Below are 21,710 nucleotides of genomic sequence, written 5' to 3' on the forward strand. Positions count from 1 at the left end.
TTGTTCCCAAGATTTTTAAGTTATTATTTTGAGAAAAAGTTCAGTAAGGATGATATTGCGGTAATGACTCTTTTCAAATGAACAGCTTAACTGCTGAAACTTTTTCAAGAATGTCAACACCTTGTAAAACACGAGCAGAGGTGCCTGAGCAGATTTTAGCAGCAAACACTGCTCCTCAGGTATCTGCTGCTGAGCCCACTGCTCAAGGTGATCAAGGCAGCCAAACAACTGTCTTGAAACCCACACCTAAAATCACCAAACATCCACAAAAAAAGAAAAATCAAAAACCCCCCAAACCCATCAAAAAGGCAACTCTGGAGGATGAGATACCAGAGCAACTGCCTGTGATTGCACAAAAATCACAACAAACCACTGCTGCTACTTCCTCACAGCAGTTGGTAGAAATATCTCAACCTATACCTGAAACTCCTCCTGTCTCTTCACAAAAAGAACAGGTTGTACACACAGGGTCACCACATCATGAGGCTCTGGAAGCACTTGTTTCCATCCTCCACAGCCCAATACCCGGGGCAATTCCGCTTTCTAAACCTACCATCACATCCCCAATTCTACCAAACACCAAACTGCTGTTGGATGCAATTGATTTGAACCTAGCACAAACCAGTCCTTCTCAATCACCTGTTCATGAGAAAATACCTCAACAAGAGACTGGGCTTGATGTATCAATCTTTGCTAACCCACCAACACAACCTGAGGAGGTTACACCCCTTGAGTTACACGTAGCTCTTGGTGGTATTCCAAGTGAAGCAGCCACTACAAGTGTTGAACCTACAGGTTTACACTTGGACAGTGGTTACATCAATAAGACTTCCTTGGAGGCAATTCCTTCTATAACACCTCTGTTATCTGCCAGTGAGTTTGTACTAACCACTGATAACATCAAAAGATTATCAAGTGTTGAAGGAAGAAGACCCCAGTACCAAGACAAAGGGGCATTAGTTGTTGATGTTTGGAGTACACTCCCTACTTCAACTTCTGATAAAACCACCACTAGTGGGAAATCAGATGATCCCATTAAATTGGGTGATGGTTTAAAGTACCAAGAATTGACGGAACGTGTTGAAAAATTGGACACATCTGTTGCAGAAATTAAAGAAATGCTGCAACAGTTGTTATGTCACACCCCCAAAATCCACCTGCGGAGTACCACCGCTTGGGAGCGTGACATGACCAGGATCAAGCCACCAATCATATTAAACATGTAATAAATAGTAATAATTATCCATCAATACGAAAGGTGTTTATCAAACCAACATTATTAAGTGTAGCGGAAGCATTAAAGGTAAACCCAAAACATAAGTGTTAAGTAAGCATTCACGAATCCTTGTCCACAACGACCTGCTCCTCCCTGTGCAAGCTCCATAAAGTACCGAAGGTCCTGCAAGGCATGCAGCAGAGAGTCAACAACTAGTTGAGCGAGTTCACATAAAGTAAGTTCAGTAATAGAAATGGTATAGCTAGCATTGCGTTCGTTCATCTAATCATGTATCGTATTAGTTCGTTCGTTGTTCATGTATAGTATTGGTTTCCATCGCGGGCCCTTTCGGCATGTATGCGAAGATTTGGGTTAATACTCCCAAATATCCTAGACTATGTATATTTGTATCGCGGCCACCCTGGCATTCCCTGCGAAGATTTGGTTTCTATAGTTCGCAGCTTCCCCGAAGCATGTGTGCGAAGATCAGTCATAATTATCGCAGCCAACCCTTGGCGTGTGTGCGAAGATCTGTTCAAGTAGGTATACTAGTCTAGCCGTATCTTATCATTCACCATCCTCACCCTGAGGACCATATCATTAGGTTCCATTAACTAGGTACGCACGAAATAAACATTCAATCCCATTCCCACCCTGGGAACCCCATGCCTTGGCTGTGTGAACTCACCTTGGGTTGCTCGGCAGATACACAAAGAAGAGGGTTCTTGAACTAACAGTGGTCAACCACGTCCTAACAGGGTTACCACACAAGTCAAGTTTGGTTCAAGTAATGCACGTATGAATCAAAGCAAACACGTATAGCACGTTTAACAGTCAAAAGCATATCAAAATCACACTTGTGCGTCTCGGATGGTTGGGCCGTTGAGCTTGTGCGAGCCCAACCATCTTGTGCGATATAAATCTAGGCCCAAACAGTTCCCGGCCCGAATTAATTAATACCTTAGTCTTGTGCGAACCCTTTTTGGGTTGTGCGATCCAAACTAGCCCAACCCAACATAACACCCGGCCCAACATAACAGTCCAATAGTGTACGGCCCCAAAGATAACATATAAATGACATTGTGCGATCCAAGCAGACTTGTGCGATCTGCTTGGGTTGTGCGACTGGATTGGACTTGTGCGGTTCAATTTGGGCTGATCGGCCCACTGCTTAACAACATTACAGCCGATGAGGTCCAATGAGCCTTGTGCGACTGGTAACATCTTGTGCGACGTGCACTTGTGTGATCGGATCAAGTCTCTTGTGACTTGTTTCTTGTGCGACCAACTTGTGGGATTGGGGCTCTTGTGCGATCCATCTAACTTACCCGAAACTTATGGCAATTGGTTACACAATTAATCAGTTTCCAATTTTATCTCAAATCAATTAACATCTTAACAGTTTCAAGACCAATACATAATCGATCAAATCATGCAATTATATACTATCTCACAAGAACCCTAAACCGATTTAAACAAGCTTTGTGACATGCAATTCATCATAGTTCAAGAACACATCCTAATACATTCAATCGGATTAAACATAACAACCTCATGCAAGCCGATTTCATACATAACCCGATTCACTAACATATCAACAAGTTAACATTCCGAATTGCATAACATAACATAGATTAATCATCTATTCGGTTCTTGATGGTAACATCCGATAAAGTGCACATGTGAGCCGGTTAACCTCTAATCGGTTTTTAAGTTATTTTCATGTATCCGATTCACAAGAATATCAATACATAGTTCATAATGTTCATCAAATCAACAACCCTAATCATCCGAGTCTAAGCATGAAATCATATAATCGTTCAACAAGAAAAACAATACAAAACACTAACCGGTTAGAATCAATCCAAGAGAAAATGAGCCGAATGAAAAGCAAGATCCCGATCCTAAGGGTTGCTCGCCGTCGGGTTTGAGAGAGAGAATGAGGGAACTAGGGTTTGTAAGTGTAAAGTGTTTAGCAAACAAATGAGGAGCAACTCCCCCCATTGTGTATGTGTACATATAAGAGGGAATGGGCCGGCCCTTACTTGGGCTGCCCTTGATCCGATTTCAAGATGTGGCCCAAACGGGCTTGTGCGACCGAGCGGTGTGTTGTGCGGTTTGGTTCGTTTATATATACATACATACACATAGTTACACACAAAGCACATAAGCATAACAATCATACTTCCATTAATCATTCAAGTTCATATAGTCACATATCGTGCACATACGTCACATCAAAGTAGGTCCGAAATACGAGTTGTCACATTATCCCCAACTAAAAAGAAATTTCGTCCCGAAATTTGGTATGCACTCACTGAGGGAGTTAGGTAAGTTCAATCGTTCGTTCACTGATTTTTTCCTGGGGTGTTACATCCTCCCCCCGTTGATCTGGAATTTCGTCCCGAAATTCCGAAGTAGTAGCTTCAGCCTCAGTAGTGGTTGCATTTGTTCTGAATAACTGGGGGTACTTTTCTGTCATCCTATCTTCGCGTTCCCAGGTGTACTCTGGGCCACGTTTGGAGTTCCAACGTACTCGAACAAGAGGGATTCTCTTGTTTTTGAGGACCTTCACATCCCGGTCCGTGATTTCAACTGGTTCCTCGACGAACTGCAACCGCTCGTCGATAGTGAGTTCCTTAAAAGGAATGATGAGGGTTTCATCTGATAAGCATTTCTTCAGATTCGACACGTGAAATATATTGTGAACTGCCCCGAGTTCAGCTGGTAGGTTCAGTCTATAGGCTACCTTGCCTATTCTTTCTATGATCTCGAACGGTCCGACATACCGCGGATTCAGTTTGCCCCGTTTGCCAAAACGAACCACACCCTTCCAGGGTGAGACTTTAAGTAATACCCGGTCCCCGACCTGAAATTCCAAAGGCTTTCTACGCTTGTCCGCGTAGGCTTTCTGACGGTCGCGTGCTGCCGCCATGCGCTGTCGTATCTGTGCAATCTTTTCTGTGGCGTCCACTACGATCTCCGGACCCGTAATCTGACTATCCCCCCACCTCTGTCCAATAGAGAGGTGACCGGCATTTATGCCCGTACAATGCCTCGAATGGAGCGGCTTGAATGCTGGTGTGATAACTATTATTGTATGAGAACTCCACCAAAGGGAGGTGCTTTTCCCAGCCGTTGCCGAAATCGATGACGCATGCTCTAAGCATGTCTTCAAGTGTTTGAATCGTTCGCTCAGACTGCCCATCCGTCTGAGGATGATATGCTGTGCTCATGTCTAATCGTGAGCCGAAAGATTTGTGCATCGCTTGCCATAGTTCTGACGTGAATCGTGCATCGCGATCCGAAATGATGGAGGTGGGCACCCCGTTCCTCGAAACAACTTCTTTAAGATAGACGTCTGCGAGAGTGGAGAACTTATCCGTTTCCTTTATAGCCAGAAAGTGTGCAGACTTGGTGAGTCGATCCACGATCACCCGTATGGTATCATTCCCACGCTGGGTTCTAGGTAAGCCCGTAACGAAATCCATGGAAATTTCTTCCCATTTCCATTGCGGTATCTTAGGCTGCTGAAGTAGGCCCGCTGGTTTCTGGTATTCGACCTTGACTCTCGCACAGGTCAAGCATTTGCCGACATAAGTGGCAATGTGGGCCTTCATGCTAGGCCACCAGTAAGTGGTTCTGATGTCGTGGTACATTCTATCTGACTCTGGATGTACCGAGTAGCGAGACTTGTGTGCTTCCTCCATTACTAGCTCGCGTAGACCGCCATAAAGTGGGACCCAAATACGCCCCGTTACATAGCAGGCGCCGTCTGCCTTCTGTTCTAATCGCTGTCGCGAGCCGCGTAGGGCTTCAGCCCTAACCTTTTCTGGTTTCAATGCTTCTGCCTGAGCATCTCGTATCTGTGTAGGGAGGCTAGACTGAATTGTAAGCTGCAGCGCTCGCACACACCGAGGTAAAGTGTCTTTCCGACTGAGGGCGTCAGCCACAACATTGGCTTTGCCTAGATGGTACTTGATGGCGCATTCTTAATCGTTCAGTAGTTCAACCCATCGTCGTTGACGCATATTCAAATCCTTTTGCTTAAGGATATGCTCGAGACTCCTGTGATCGGTGTAAATCGTGCACCTGGTACCGTACAGGTAGTGTCGCCATATCTTAAGCGCGAAAACAACAACTCCTAGCTCTAAATCGTGCGTCGTGTAGTTCCGTTCGTGAATCTTAAGTAGGCGCGAGGTGTAAGCAATGACCTTATCGCGCTGCATCAACACACATCCAAGACCCTGAATGGATGCATCACAGTATACTACAAAATCGTCCGTGCCCTCTGGCAAAGAGAGGATAGGTGCACTGCAAAGTCTATCCTTTAAGTGCTGAAAGGCAGTCTCCTGAGGGTCTCCCCAGCGATAGGTGACACCCTTCTGTGTCAGTAGCGTAAGCGGCTGAGCAATCTTTGAAAAGTCTTTAATAAACCGTCTGTAGTAACCCGCCAAACCCAAGAATAGGCGTATTTCCGTTGGCGTACGTGGTGCAGGCCAGTTCTTGATCGAGTCCACCTCGGACGGATCGACATGGATCCCATCCTTGTTCACTACATGGCCTAGAAAGTGAACTCCCCGAAGCCAGAAATCACATTTCGAAAACTTAGCGTACCGCTGTTCCTTCCGTAGGAGTTCCAAAATAAGGCGTAGATGCTGCTCGTGTTCCTCCTGACTCTTGGAGTAGATCAGAATGTCGTCGATGAAGACAATGACGAACTTGTCAAGATAGGGTTTGCACACCCTGTTCATAAGGTCCATAAATACGGCAGGTGCGTTCAATAATATCAAACCATCCATCATATCAAACATAAAGTATAATAGTTAAAATAATTCATAAAACCCAATACGATTGATGTTCAAACCAAACTTTGTTTGAGTAGCGGAAACATAATAATGAAAACCCAAAATAAGTTATAAGTTCAAATATCGTTCATTGCGTCTCCTCGTCCTAACACGAAAGCTCGACCTCTTGCCTCGTTGCCATTGTTGTTGTTGTTTCCCCCGTTGTTGTTGTTGTTCCCGTTGCCCTGGTTATTGTTGTGGTTCTGATTCTGGTTCGACTAAGGACAATCGCGTTTGTAATGACCTTCTGCCCCACACTGGAAACACCCCCGGTTTCCACGCTGTGGCTGCTGCTGCTGTGGGTTTTGAGGAACCGGTGGCGGAAGTTGCTGATTCTGGTTCGCAGGTCGTGAACTCCTGCAATCTTTGGCTTCGTGCCCTAGCTTGAGACATCTCTGACAACGCTCTTTGCGACACCTTCCACTATGGTGCCTGTTACACTTGTCACATAGTGGGTGAACTCCCCGGTATCCACCCTGCCCCTGACTGCCAGATGATTGCTGACTCGAATTCTGGTAGTCATTCGTCCTGCGCTGCTGTGCTTGAGACTGAATGGAAACTGATCCCCTGCTGGAATCCCCATCCCATTTCCGTTTGTTGTCGTGGGGTGTAGCAGAAGTAGCAGCTGGAGTAGTAGGTGCACTGACGCGTTTGGGCAGCTTGTTCTGTTCTACTGCCTGATCTGTGAGTCGATGAGCAAGACGCTGGATATCCTGGATGTTGTCGAGATTTGCCGATGTAACATGGCTCTGGATCTCTGGCGCAAGTCCCTTGAGATACAGCTCAATGCGCTTCACTGGAGGGTCCACCATAGTTGGACACAGAATGGCCAGTTCGTTTGACCGCTTTGTATAGGCTTCAATCTCTGACCCCGTCATTTTCAAGTGATAGAGCTCGTTCTCCAACTTGTGGATGTCATCACGCGTGCAGTATTCCCTCTTAATGAGTTCCTTGAAGTCGTTCCAGGGTGTGGCGTTAGCAGCTACCAACCCTAAGATCTGAACTTGGGCGTTCCACCAAGTTAGTGCTATTCCTTCTAACGTGCCAGTGGCGTATTTCACCCTGCGAGCCTCAGGGCATTCGCACATCTCGAACACTGACTCTAGCTTCTCAAACCAGTGGAGGAGTCCCACTGCCCCCTCTGTGCCGCTGAAAGTACTTGGACGACAGTCCATGAAGTTCTTAAAGGTACAAACTTGCTGCTGCGCTGGTTGACCTATCGTGTACGAATAGGGCAAAGTTTAAATACGAGGGCTAGTTTAGGAGTGTAGGATCTAAAGATCCTAGTGTAAGTTATGACTACAGGATATACTACCTGCTTGAGCAGCTGCAAGTGCCGCAGCAACTTGAGCTTGAACGAGAGCCTCTAACTGGGCTTGTGTCATGTTAATTCGTCCAGACATGATCTTCATAGTAAAGGTAACGTAAGTGAGAGTGGTTCGCGAGTAGGGCGATGACAGAAAAGTGTAAGCACGTAGGTGTTCTCATGTAATAAAGTCATGTGTATCTAAACGTAATGCGAGCAAAGTTCTAAGCAGTTCTAGCAAACAGGCAATAAACATAAACCTTATTACCTAGGATGTCGAGTCTTGCACGTGGAGCGAAGCGTCGTTGTGGATCGTTGAGAGCACTGTTCTGGTTATAGTCTGGTTTTAATAAAAACGTTTTCCCATATTAAAACCAAGTTCTCTATAACCAATGGCTCTGATACCAATCTGTCACACCCCTAAAATCCACCTGCGGAGTACCACCGCTTGGGAGCGTGACATGACCAGGATCAAGCCACCAATCATATTGAACATGTAATAAATAGTAATAATTATCCATCAATACGAAAGGTGTTTATCAAACCAACATTATTAAGTGTAGCGGAAGCATTAAAGGTAAACCCAAAACATAAGTGTTAAGTAAGCATTCACGAATCCTTGTCCACAACGACCTGCTCCTCCCTGTGCAAGCTCCATAAAGTACCTAAGGTCCTGCAAGGCATGCAACAGAGAGTCAACAACTAGTTGAGCGAGTTCACAGAAAGTAAGTTCAGTAATAGAAATGGTATAGCTAGCATTGCGTTCGTTCATCTAATCATGTATCGTATTAGTTCGTTCGTTGTTCATGTATAGTATTGGTTTCCATCGCGGGCCCTTTCGGCATGTATGCGAAGATTTGGGTTAATACTCCCAAATATCCTAGACTATGTATATTTGTATCGCGGCCACCCTGGCATTCCCTGCGAAGATTTGGTTTCTATAGTTCGCAGCTTCCCCGAAGCATGTGTGCGAAGATCAGTCATAATTATCGCAGCCAACCCTTGGCGTGTGTGCGAAGATCTGTTCAAGTAGGTATACTAGTCTAGCCGTATCTTATCATTCACCATCCTCACCCTGAGGACCATATCATTAGGTTCCATTAACTAGGTACGCACGAAATAAACATTCAATCCCATTCCCACCCTGGGAACCCCATGCCTTGGCTGTGTGAACTCACCTTGGATTGCTCGGCAGATACCCAAAGAAGAGGGTTCTTGAACTAACAGTGGTCAACCACGTCCTAACAGGGTTACCACACAAGTCAAGTTTGGTTCAAGTAATGCACGTATGAATCAAAGCAAACACGTATAGCACGTTTAACAGTCAAAAGCATATCAAAATCACACTTGTGCGTCTCGGATGGTTGGGCCGTTGAGCTTGTGCGAGCCCAACCATCTTGTGCGATATAAATCTAGGCCCAAACAGTTCCCGGCCCGAATTAATTAATACCTTAGTCTTGTGCGAACCCTTTTTGGGTTGTGCGATCCAAACTAGCCCAACCCAACATAACACCCGGCCCAACATAACAGTCCAATAGTGTACGGCCCCAAAGATAACATATAAATGACATTGTGCGATCCAAGCAGACTTGTGCGATCTGCTTGGGTTGTGCGACTGGATTGGACTTGTGCGGTTCAATTTGGGCTGATCGGCCCACTGCTTAACAACATTACAGCCGATGAGGTCCAATGAGCCTTGTGCGACTGGTAACATCTTGTGCGACGTGCACTTGTGTGATCGGATCAAGTCTCTTGTGACTTGTTTCTTGTGCGACCAACTTGTGGGATTGGGGCTCTTGTGCGATCCATCTAACTTACCCGAAACTTATGGCAATTGGTTACACAATTAATCAGTTTCCAATTTTATCTCAAATCAATTAACATCTTAACAGTTTCAAGACCAATACATAATCGATCAAATCATGCAATTATAGACTATCTCACAAGAACCCTAAACCGATTTAAACAAGCTTTGTGACATGCAATTCATCATAGTTCAAGAACACATCCTAATACATTCAATCGGATTAAACATAACAACCTCATGCAAGCCGATTTCATACATAACCCGATTCACTAACATATCAACAAGTTAACAATCCGAATTGCATAACATAACATAGATTAATCATCTATTCGGTTCTTGATGGTAACATCCGATAAAGTGCACATGTGAGCCGGTTAACCTCTAATCGGTTTTTAAGTTATTTTCGTGTATCCGATTCACAAGAATATCAATACATAGTTCATAATGTTCATCAAATCAACAACCCTAATCATCCGAGTCTAAGCATGAAATCATATAATCGTTCAACAAGAAAAACAATACAAAACACTAACCGGTTAGAATCAATCCAAGAGAAAATGAGCCGAATGAAAAGCAAGATCCCGATCCTAAGGGTTGCTCGCCGTCGGGTTTGAGAGAGAGAATGAGGGAACTAGGGTTTGTAAGTGTAAAGTGTTTAGCAAACAAATGAGGAGCAACTCCCCCCATTGTGTATGTGTACGTATAAGAGGGAATGGGCCGGCCCTTACTTGGGCTGCCCTTGATCCGATTTCAAGATGTGGCCCAAACGGGCTTGTGCGACCGAGCGGTGTGTTGTGCGGTTTGGTTCGTTTATATATACATACATACACATAGTTACACACAAAGCACATAAGCATAACAATCATACTTCCATTAATCATTCAAGTTCATATAGTCACATATCGTGCACATACATCACATCAAAGTAGGTCCGAAATACGAGTTGTCACATGTTAACAATTCAAAAGGTACCATCCACTGTTGTTCCATCTCAAACACCTGCTCCACCACTAGCAGATGTTACAAATGAGCTCTTGAACCTCTTTCAACCTTTTCTCCATCAACAATTTCAGTTGGCCGAGCAACAACATGCCAAACATGTTCAAGAGCTCAAAAAGGCAATGGAGTCTAGGTTCCGGGATACAAACGATGACATTAAGGCTCTTAAGGCCCATTTGCTGACAACCACTGGCACTGCTTCTCCAACTGTACTTTATATTGATGACCTCCCTGCAGATAATGCCAAAAAGGGGGAGAAAATCATGGAGTGGACAAAGAAAGGGATTGAAAATGGGCTATATCTTGATACAGTAACAGGTGCAATGCTCAGAGATATTCCTTTGCCAGATGGTAGTAAAAAGGTTGATGTTACCCAGAATGCACTTGATGATGCTGTCATAAGTGTAAAAAGGGATAGAGCGGCAAAGGCCTTGTCAAGGTGGAATGAGGAGAAGAAAGCTTTCATGATGCACAGGGTTGTTCTGGTGAAAAGGACGATCAAAATCCGATTCCAAAAAGAAATCTTACTAGAAAAGTAAGGAAACCCAAATTCACACCATCCAGCCTTCAAAAGCACACTCCAAAATCACTGCCCAAAAGCCACCAACATCAAACCTCCACCCAAACAGTTGTTACAACAACTGCTCCCACTCAAACACACACCACTTCAACACACACCATCACCACTGCCTTACCACCACCATCTGTTCCTGCCCTAAAGCAGAAGACAACATATGACAAAACATCTGCTGTAATGACAACAGTGGTTGAAACACCAGTTGTTTCAACAGTTGTTAGTCAACCACAAACCACTGATCCACCCAAAACATCATCTGACTTCCCTAAAATAAAAAGAAAAAGGGTTGTCATATCAAATGATGATTCTCCATCACCACCACCAAAAGCTTCGAAATCCCAAGCACTTATCATAGTTTCAAAACCCATTCCTCTCTCTTCAGCTCAATTGTACAAACCCTTACCTCCTGCATGTGTTCAATTTCCTCTTGAACTTGTAACAGTCAGAGAAGAAATTAAGTCCTTCTACTATGAGGATGACCCTGCCAAAAGGAGCTTGCCATCGATTGAAGGATATCCCAGGCTAACTAATATTGAAGAATACTTAAAAATCAAGGCCAAGCAAGCAGAGGATATCTCAATAAAAAACAAACAAGGGAAATCTGATAGAGAGTATCAACAAAACTATCAGTTTCTACTTACACAAGTCAAAGCTTTGGAACAGTTTGCAAAGAATGTATGTCAGCAAATCTCAGAAAAGGCAGATGAGTCCTTGAGAAAAGACTACATTGAAAACATCATGACCTACAAGACATACAAGGGGGAGAAGCACATGTTCAGAAACTGGACTATTCCTGAGCTTGAAAAAGAAGTAGCCAGGATTCATGAAATGATCAAGAATAAAGTCAAACAGACTCCCCCAGAAAAATTTAAAAGGGTTGAAGCTGATAAGGCCTTAAAGCTGAAGAGAATGAAAGAGGAGCTGATAATTGCTGAATATGGGTCAAAGAACTCCGTGTCCAAGTGGGGAGAAGCGAGGGTCAGGGCCACCTACAAGAGTTTGGAAGAGCTAAGGAAGAAAGATCCAAAAGCTCCACAAAATCCTGACTACTCCAAAGAAGAGGTTTTGAAAGGATCATCAAAGCCACATCTCAAAAGAACCACTGCTCCTGCTGGTACTGCCATCTACAAAAGAAGGAGACAAAGCTAGTTAGGTTCTGAAACAGTTCAAGAGATTCTTACTGGAAATGCCATTGTGAAAACGGGCACGTTGTTAATGTTGAAAGAAGAATTTGAACTGGAAAAATCTGCACATACTGCTCAGCCAGTTATGAATAGGCTAGCCTCACCAAACTCCTCAACAAATAAAAATCTCCCAAGAAACCCATCTCGCCTAAAAATACAAGAGTGGAAAACTGACAAACAGAACCACGTATTGACTATGGTCAGGGCAGATGGCGAAGTGAAGAAATTTACAAGGGAACAAGCTCTTGGCCTGAGACTTGAAGATTTGCAGGATCTCCTTGATCTTCCACTTAGCAGGGATGAAGATGATACAAATGCCTTAACCTTCGAACTACAATTCAAAGGGCAAATAAGGGAACTGTTGTTGAGGCAATAAAAATCTACAATAATGGAGAGTTTTGGCATTATCTGTTCCAGGGGGAGATTGTTGGGATTGAACCCTACCAAAGGAACAGATAATAAAAGCCAAAACTGGATCACAGCAGTAGATTCAAAATAAGCAGATGTCTGGTTGCAAGTCTCTCCCCTTGAAAGTGGTTTCAACATCTACTGACCTCCTATCTGCTGATTATGCAATCTGCTCACCTATAACTGCTGACCAAGACAAAGTCTGATAGAAGAACTAAAGCTCTGCTGCTCAATCTACTGCCTTGGTTCAAGCTCTGCTGATCATGACAAGTACTGCTTGGTTCACAGCAGTGGAAGGATGCAGCAGCAGTTTATGCATTGTAATGTAATATCAGTAGTTAGCATAGCAGTGTTTGTATAGATCAGAGGTTAGAGTTTGTTAGGAGGTTAGATGTCACTTTCATGGTGACGTCAGCTTCGATGCTCAGTGGTTTGCAAGTGCCTATAAAGAGAACAGTACTCTGTACTGTTCTGTTTAGCTCATTCACCATCTTCTTTCTGCACGAATAAACACTGAGCTCATGTTGAGGGGGAGTTTGCATATCATACACACATTGTAATCAGAGTTTAAAAATAAATTTAATCATTTGATTCAGTGTTAGAAAATGTATGATTGATAGCATTTCTTCTGTTTGATTGTGAAAAGTTTGGTTCCATTAAATTCCGCTGCACTACTCTTTCATTTGTTCAACTAAATTCAAACACAAAATCACAATCAATCCAAACTCAGATCCTAACAAAATCACAAACCTAATCACTAAACATTGTTGGTGCACTAAATGTCTGCTGATTACGTCTTATCAAGTCTTATGTCTAGATAGGTTAAACGGGTGCATAAACGAGATTAAATTAGAGTTAGTATAGGTTGAAATAGCCCTGGCTGTTTGAATGTTGTCTGGCCGTTTGAATGTTGTCTGGCCGTTTGAAATACGTCTGACCGTTTGAAGGTGCTTGGTCATTTGAAACATGTTCGTTTGAACATGTTGCGTCTTGTTCAAACGGAAGGGCATGGGTCTATATATAGTAGTTCATTTCAAACGGTCAGTAGTGGTGGTTTGTGTGTGTGAGCGAAGGTGCTGCCGGATTTTTATCATAATCATTGTAAAAGCTCACAATCAGTAATAGAAAGAAGAATTGAAAGGAATAAGCTGTTTTTGACTCGGTTTACTTTGATTCCGCCTCTGTAAACTGAGATGAACTACTTCTACTGACGTTTAAAGTCATCGGAACGGTCCAACAAGTGGTATCAGAGCTCAGGACGAGGAGTTCATACCAAATACAGCTTGAAATCGCCGGATTATCTCACTTCTACCTTTCTTTTCTGATTTGAACTAGTTTTCACGGTTTAAAATGGCTTGAAACGTTCACATATCAAACGAAATTCACTTTTAACTAATCCTTGACAATTTGAAACCAAAATTCGATCTAAAACTAATCGAAATCATCTTATCCGTTTGAAATTGTATCGTTTAAAACCATTTCGTTTGAGGCCATACCGTTTGAAGGGATTTCGTTTGAAACTATTGTTATTTCAAACGGACAAGTCCATTCCGTTTGAAAATAACCTGCTCGTTTGAATCATTGTTTGAACCATTCCGTTTGAACAGGTTCCGTTTGAATCTATTATTTTTCAAAAACAATTTTTTTAAGTATTATCTGATTTTTCAGGTATTTCAAGAATTTCAAGACATGGCAAATAATGATCATGATGCCTGGTGGCGAAGAGATAGTGCGAGATGGGAAATTAGAAAGTTAAATGAACCATTTCAAGAAGCAAAAGGAGCCAAGAGATGGAATGAAGAGTTAGAGTGTTACATGGATCCACTGGGAAATCCAGTAGTTGATCCATCAAAAGTGGATTTTGATGCTGTAACCAATTTGTTTCCAAGTGAGAGAACTTTCAACACAAGAAGGTTATCTGATAAAGAGTAGTTGCCGGATTTGGAGAAAAAGATAAGAGAAGTTTGTTTAGCAAGTCTACCGAAGGTGGTAGAATTCAGAAAGAGAACAGAAGAAGGTGGTAAGATGAATGAAAATTGTTCGAAATGTGAAAAATCAGAAGTAGACAGTGTGAAACTCTTGAAGGATGTGGAGAGTTTGACATTGGAAAACGATATTCTGAAGATCAAGAAGAAGGCTGATAATGAACGAATTTTGGAGTTATGCTTGAACTATGAAAAGCTAAAATCTGAGAATGATAAACTGTTGAATGATTTAAACAGGTTGACATCAGAAAACAAAATTTTGAAAGAAAATGGAAAAATTTTTGAAAACAAAAGAAAATCTTCAGAAGATGAAGATCTCTGGATAAAACTGGAAAACAAAAATCTAAAAGAGAATGAAACAAGATTTCAAGAACAGTTAAAAGTCTTGGAAAATGAAAAATCTGTTCTTGAAAATCTTAAAATTGAAAATGAAAATTCAATCAAGTTCTATCTTGAAAGAATCTCTCAGCTTGAAAAAGAAACTGAGAATTCAAGAAACAAGATTAATGAACTTGAAAAGAAATTGAAAGGTTTTGTGACTACATCAGACAGGTTGAATTTTCCTTGTCCAAAACCGATCAATTCTGTTCCAATAAGTGACAATATCACAAATTTTGACAAAGTCAAAATTGAAGATTGTGATGAAATATCTGATGATGAAAAAGAAAAGAAAAGAAAAATATTTTTAGATTTACAAGAAAAATTTCAAAATACTGTTTTGCAATCTACTGAAATAGGTGAATGCTCGAAGCAAAAACCTGTTAAGAAGAGTGCAGAACAGAAACAAAAAGATAAAAATTTGAAAAATTCTAAAAAAGAAAATAAAAGCTCATCAGATAAGTCATCCAATCATTTTCAAAAATCACAAAAATCTAAAAATGAAAACTCACAAAATGTTGGTAATAAGTGGTGCAGGTCTGACCACAGTGCTCAAATGCCAAATCAAGGATACAATACCACAAGGCAACTCAATGCTATGATCTAAGTGTGTGGTATGAAAATGGTGTACGATATGAAAGAGAGAAGAGGTATGATAACAGAGTGTGTTACTCTTGTGGCTATCAAGGACACATTGCTGTTAACTGCCAAAGTCAGAGATTTGAAACGAGAAGGTGTTATGAATGCCAAATTCGAGGTCACATTGCCAGAGATTGCCCGAGGAGATCGATGGGAAGATCAAGGGTTGAATCTTAAAGAATGGCAAAGAAACCAGTCAGTGTCAAGCCCAAAGGACAGAAAGTTCAAGAAAAGAAAGTAAAGCTTTCACAAGGGCAGAAAGACAAACTGAGGAAGAAGAGGAAGAAAGCACGAGAGTATCTCGAGAAGATTTTGTTCCCGGGTTCATCTGTTGGTAAGAATAAGAGTACTGATGAATTGCTTCACTCGACTGCAAAGTCAAGCAAGCCGAGTTCGTCAGATGCAAATCTGAGGACAAAAGAGGAGATAAAAAAGAAACATGTCGGCGATGAATCTGACAAATCAAAGTCAGACAAGCCACATTCAGGCAATGACTCTGGTTCGTCAAAACCAGAAGAGCCAGTTGTTGAGGTAAAAACTGTCAAACCCAAGGCTGGTCAGGCTTGGGTGGATCTTTTCAAATGAAAAATCCTGACTTGCCGGAGTTCCCAGGTTGGTAAGTGTGGAATAGGTATCGGCATCTTTCTTGAGAAATTCACAGATTGGTAAACTGTGATATTTCAAATTGTAAAAGACTAATCAAGGACATTAAGTTGTACTTGATTTCTCTTTCCGACAAGTGATTAAAGGAAAACAATGTGATGAAAGAACCCCGAATTTGTGAAATGACACACAAAACCATTTTCCGGAAAAACCATTTTGATTAAAACAAACTTAAGTGTTTTGAATACTAAATGGGAAAATAGTTTGTTGTCAGGGGGAGTTCTGATTGTTTATGCAAAATGAATGGCGAATTGAAGTGATTCGATATCAGTTTGTCACTTTATTTGTACAGTTTTCAAATTTTCCTTGAAAATCAAAATTGAAACATATTTTGATTTTAGGGGGAGAAAATTTAAAAAAAAATAGAAAATTTGAAAATGCCAAAAACATTAAAAATCAAAAATGAGTTTTGTTGAGAAAAGAGGAAATGATAGAAAATCAGTGGACTATCACAGCATGCTAAGGAAATGAAACGTCAAATGTGATAAACGATCTCACTGATGATGTGTCGATAGGTTTTCATACATTTAGTAGATTTATTCGGGATATACACCTAAAATTTCAAACTTGCGAAATTCGTGGGGAACACTACTTGGATATATAGGTAACCCCTGAAATCTCGTTTGAAAGGTCTCGTATTCTGATATACTAGGTGTTTATACTCTATGATGTCTGGGGTATTATTCCAGGACTTCTGCTGAACGGAAGTTCTGACCTAGTCCTTGGATAATGCTTTGCCTGGAATGCTTGAAACATAGCATAAAGCCCTCAGCTGATTAGACAATAAAATTGATAATCATCTGTTGTAGCTGAAAAGATCCTCTAAAGGGGACATACTGCAAAGTCGAAACTGATATCTCTCTGCTGAACGGAAGTTCTGACCTGAGATCTCTCGGTTCTCGCATTTAACCCCTAATTTATGAACACATGAATGAGTTAAGTTCCTAAAACATCTAAATCGTATCCTGAATAGATTGAAAAGTGTGTGAAAATTTAAGAGGACAACTATATCGTCAATCGAGGTGAATCGTTTAGAACTTAAAATGATTAAAGCTTAACGGTGCTAGTGATTTGTCTCAAGAACTGATATGATCCTCTTACACAAACTCACAAAAATATTATCTGTATATATTTGTTTACTGCATTTCATTCAAAAACAAAAATCCAAAAAGATTTTCGGAGTGTTTTAGCATAAAATTTTGAAAAGTCAAAAAGATTTTCGATAGCTGATTTTGAAGAACTGATATTCAAAATTCGAGTGCTAAACATGATGAACAGGTTTGGGAGAATATGTTGAAAACTTTAAATGACATATATAAATGGTTTGAAAGATTGTGTATTTGGTTAATCAAGGGCATTCATTTGAACTTGATGTAACTAATGTGTTTGTTGTAAATGATATCTACCAGTAAGTTTACTAAATTCAATTCTTATAAATATGTGAAACTTATGTTGAGGTAGAGGATGTGCAGGTTAAACAGGTTTTGAACTTCATCATTCCCACGGAAGCTAATTGTCAAAGCTTGAACCAGAAACCTCAGATCCCAGCATACTGAGAGGGGGAGTCTGTGAAAGGGGGAGTCTGGATCAACATCTAAAGGGAAGACTAAAGATGGAGCTAGGAAAAGATTTTGAATCTGTGAAGATTGAGAGACTACAATGAGGAGACAAAGTTGTGAAGAGACAAAGACTAAAGACTTGATGCCGAAGACTTCGTCAACATCCAAGGGGGAGTCTGTTGGTGCACTAAATGTCTACTGACTACGTCTTATCAAGTCTTATGTCTAGATAGGTTAAACGGGTGCATAAACGAGATTAAATTAGAGTTAGTATAGGTTGAAATAGCCCTGGCCGTTTGAATGTTGTCTAGCCGTTTGAATGTTGTCTGGCCGTTTGAAGGTGCTTGGTCGTTTGAAACATGTTCGTTTGAAGATGTTGCGTCTTGTTCAAACGAAAGGGCATGGGTCTATATATAGTAGTTCATTTCAAACGGTCAGTAGTGGTGGTTTGTGTGTGTGAGCGAAGGTGCTGCCAGATTTTTATCACAATCATTGTAAAAGCTCACAATCAGTAATAGAAAGAAGAATTGAAAGGAATAAGCTGTTTTTGACTCGGTTTACTTTGACACCGCCTCTGTAAACTGAGATGAACTACTTCTACTGACGTCTAAATTAAACAATCTGTACTATATAACGACTACTAAAACGTTGTTTCTAAATGAAATCGGCAACCTAATTACAGAAGACAACAGTTTAGTTAAACAATATGTGCATTATAATAACTAGTGAAATGAAATCGGAAACTTAACCATCGAACATCAATCTATTAAGCAATATGTGCATTACAATGACTACGAAAAAGTTGTGAGTCAAATCAAACAATCTGAACATGAATCAAATCAAACCTAATCACCACAAACAAACAAACCCTAAAATCAAAACCTTTATCTTCTACTCAAAACCAAAACCTGCAACACATACACAAAATCATAACCTTCACACAAAAAATCGAAGGATTGCAACACCACTAGAACATCTCCAATTGGAGGATTCCGGCTACAATTTTGATCGGAGGATTCCGGCTACAAATTCATTGCCAATGCCTTAGCGACGCTCTAGAAGCGTAAGCAGATTCTCACGGAGGATTCCGATGGCAATTTTGAACCGGAGATAAGTTCGGCGTTATATTCGAAGCATGGTGGCGTGGCCGGTTCTACTCAGAAGCATGGGAGGTGGTGCGGTGGAGGGGGGTAGAGGGTGGTGGTTCTTTGTGGTGGTTGGTTGTAGGTGGGGCGGTGGGTAGCGGTTGTTTTGGTGGGTGGTCAGATATATTGAGAAGGGGTAGAGGAACACGGAGAGAGATGGGTGAGGGTTTCTGTACATGGGTAGGAGTTGGCTACAAAGCCAACTTTTCCGAAAAAGTGTAAGAAGCCATATCTTCGTGACATGTGGCAAGTAGTTATTTTAACCAAAAAGGCATGATGGTAATTTGATAATTAATTTAGTTATGGAATGTATTATCTCCTATACTAATTAATGAGATTTTTAAGGAAACTGAATATCTGTTTGATTTCATGCGGATGGTTATCAATTATAATAATATGTTCGCTGCAACATTGTTTTTTATCAGTAAGTAACTGGTTCGTCACGTTGTGTTTTATGAGTAACTAGTTCGTCCCATTGTGTTTTATCAATAAAACACACTAAAACTACTCAATAAGATCAAAACAGTTGTGACAACACTACTATGGAAAACAGATCAATATATACTAAAACACACCAAAGACATCTTTGAAACACATAAAAAACACGTAGATGCTGCAACTAGGTTACAAAAAGACTTATCAATGTATGTTGTACCGTTGTCGTGACCCTAAACAGTCAGTATAAGGCAGTTCATCTTCAGATACGAAGGCAGAATCAATGTAAATGAAGTTACACAGCTGTTCATCTTAATTTCCTCTTTATAAACACTTTCTGAGTCATTTTACAACAATTCTGACAAAAATCCGGCAGCACCTTGACTCAGATTTCGCTCCAACAGTTACCAAATGAGAACACACATCAGGTATTTATAGTGTTCTTGATTTCGCTCCAAACAGCAGGAGCGAAATCAACCTAATATCCCTAGGAGCGAAACTAACTAAACAAGCACACAGGAGCGGAATCAACTTATTATCTGATTTCGCTTCTAATGACCCTCATGTCATTAGGAGCGAAATTAACCTCTAAAACCCTAATTTGATTTCCGTGCTCCAGTCTAACCTATCAAGACCTAAGACTCGATACAGACGTAGATAACAGACATTCAGTGCACCAACAGACTCCCCCTTGGATGTTGACGAAGTCTTCGGCTCCGAGTCTTCAGTCTTGGTCTCTTTTTCAACTTTGTCTTCTCATCGTAAAAACTCTATCTTCACAGGATCAGGATCTTATCCTGTGTTGGTGCATTACGTCTATTGACTTCGTCTTGTATCATGTAATAGGATAGGATAGAATATCCATTGCACAAGGATCGAGAAACATGAAATAGTGATTTAGTGAGTGATTTCGCTCATAATGGTCCAAGACCATTTGGAGCGAAATCAGATGACTTGGGATTTCACCCGAAATGGTCAGTGACCATTTGGAGCGAAATCAGAAGATTCTGATTTCGCCCGAAAGGCATTTGGTCATTCGGAGCGAAATTAGCTCATGTATATATAGTGCATTGCTTATTTCATTTGGCACGGAATCAAGATTGTGTAACGAAGTGCTGCCAAACTGTTCTCAGGTTGTAATCAGTGTTAAATCAATACAAGAGGCATTATAATTACTTTGAGCGTCCGTTTCATTGATTCCGCCTTTGATTTGGATAAAAGACTTTTCTGATCGACTCATTCGGGTCTAACAACGATCCTACAAGTGGTATTGGAGCTCAGGAGAAAGAGTTTAGCTCAATTGCATCAGATTTCTGTCTTCTACACCTTCTTTTTCAAACTGAACAAGTTTTCTCGGTTAAATTCGGCCAAATTTTTCACAGAATGTGTATAAGTGGATATTAACAAAGCCTTGAAAGTTACAGGACAAAATTTGACCTAAAAATGACCAAACTTGACATCCGAAGTGATTTCGCTCATAGGGACAAGTTCTGATTTCGCTCCAGAGTTCATCATGATTTCGCTCCAAACTGTCAATATAGTGATTTCGCTCCAAAAGTTGGTTTGATTTCGCTTCAAATAGCAAAGAAGTGCTATTTCGCTCTAAAACTCAAATTGATTTCGCTCGAAAGTCTAAGTCTAATTTCGCTTGAAGTGTTATTACTTGATTTCGCTCGAAGTGGATATCTAGTTAAAATCTGATTTCGCTTTAGATCCATATTTTGCTCAAAAGTGAACTTTTTCGCGTCAAAATCATTTCACGACAATCGAGTGTCGGTGTATTTCAGAATATTTGATATTGTTTAAACTGATTGAGTTTGGTTGTCTGTTCTCAGGTGATTGAAGATGTCAAGCAACGGTGAAGAATTTTACAACACATTTTACAACGCGTTCACTTCCGAATCGACAGATAGAAGATCTGAGATTAGAGAATATTCAAGAGAGATTTCGGAGAATTTGAAATTTGAGAACATGTATGGAAGCCAACAGAAACCACCAAAGCTAATGAAAGTTGAAGATTATAACTGGTGGAAAAACCGATTTGAGGGTTGGGTAAAAGCTTTCGCTCCTGAAAGCTGGTTAAAACTGAAAAATGGATACACTGAACCAGTAAAAGAGGGAGGAGAGTTAATAGATGCGAAAGATTTCACAGATATTGGCATAAAAAATGTTGTGGCTGAATATAAAATGATCACATTAATCAAACAATCAGTAAGAGAAGATATTATCTCGTTACTTGAACAAGAGAAAACTTCACAGAGTTTGTGGGAAGCGTTAGAGAGAAAGTGTGTAGGAAGTAATGAAATTGTTAAAAACAAAAAGAAATTGTTGCGTAAAGAGTTTGATCTATTCAGTTGCATGAAAAATGAATCTGTTTGAAGAATGGGCAGAATTTCAGCGAAGAGTCAGCAAAACAACAGATGGTTTTCTTGGCATCTGTACTTGAATCGTATGAAAGTCTCGTTGCAGGGAAGATAGGCAACACCAACTTGACAAAAGAAGATTACGATCAAATCGATCCTGAGGAGATGGAATTGATCGACATAAGATGGTGCATGGCCA

This window comes from Helianthus annuus, chromosome 2 (assembly GCF_002127325.2).
Source record: "Helianthus annuus cultivar XRQ/B chromosome 2, HanXRQr2.0-SUNRISE, whole genome shotgun sequence".
NCBI lineage: Eukaryota > Viridiplantae > Streptophyta > Magnoliopsida > Asterales > Asteraceae > Helianthus > Helianthus annuus.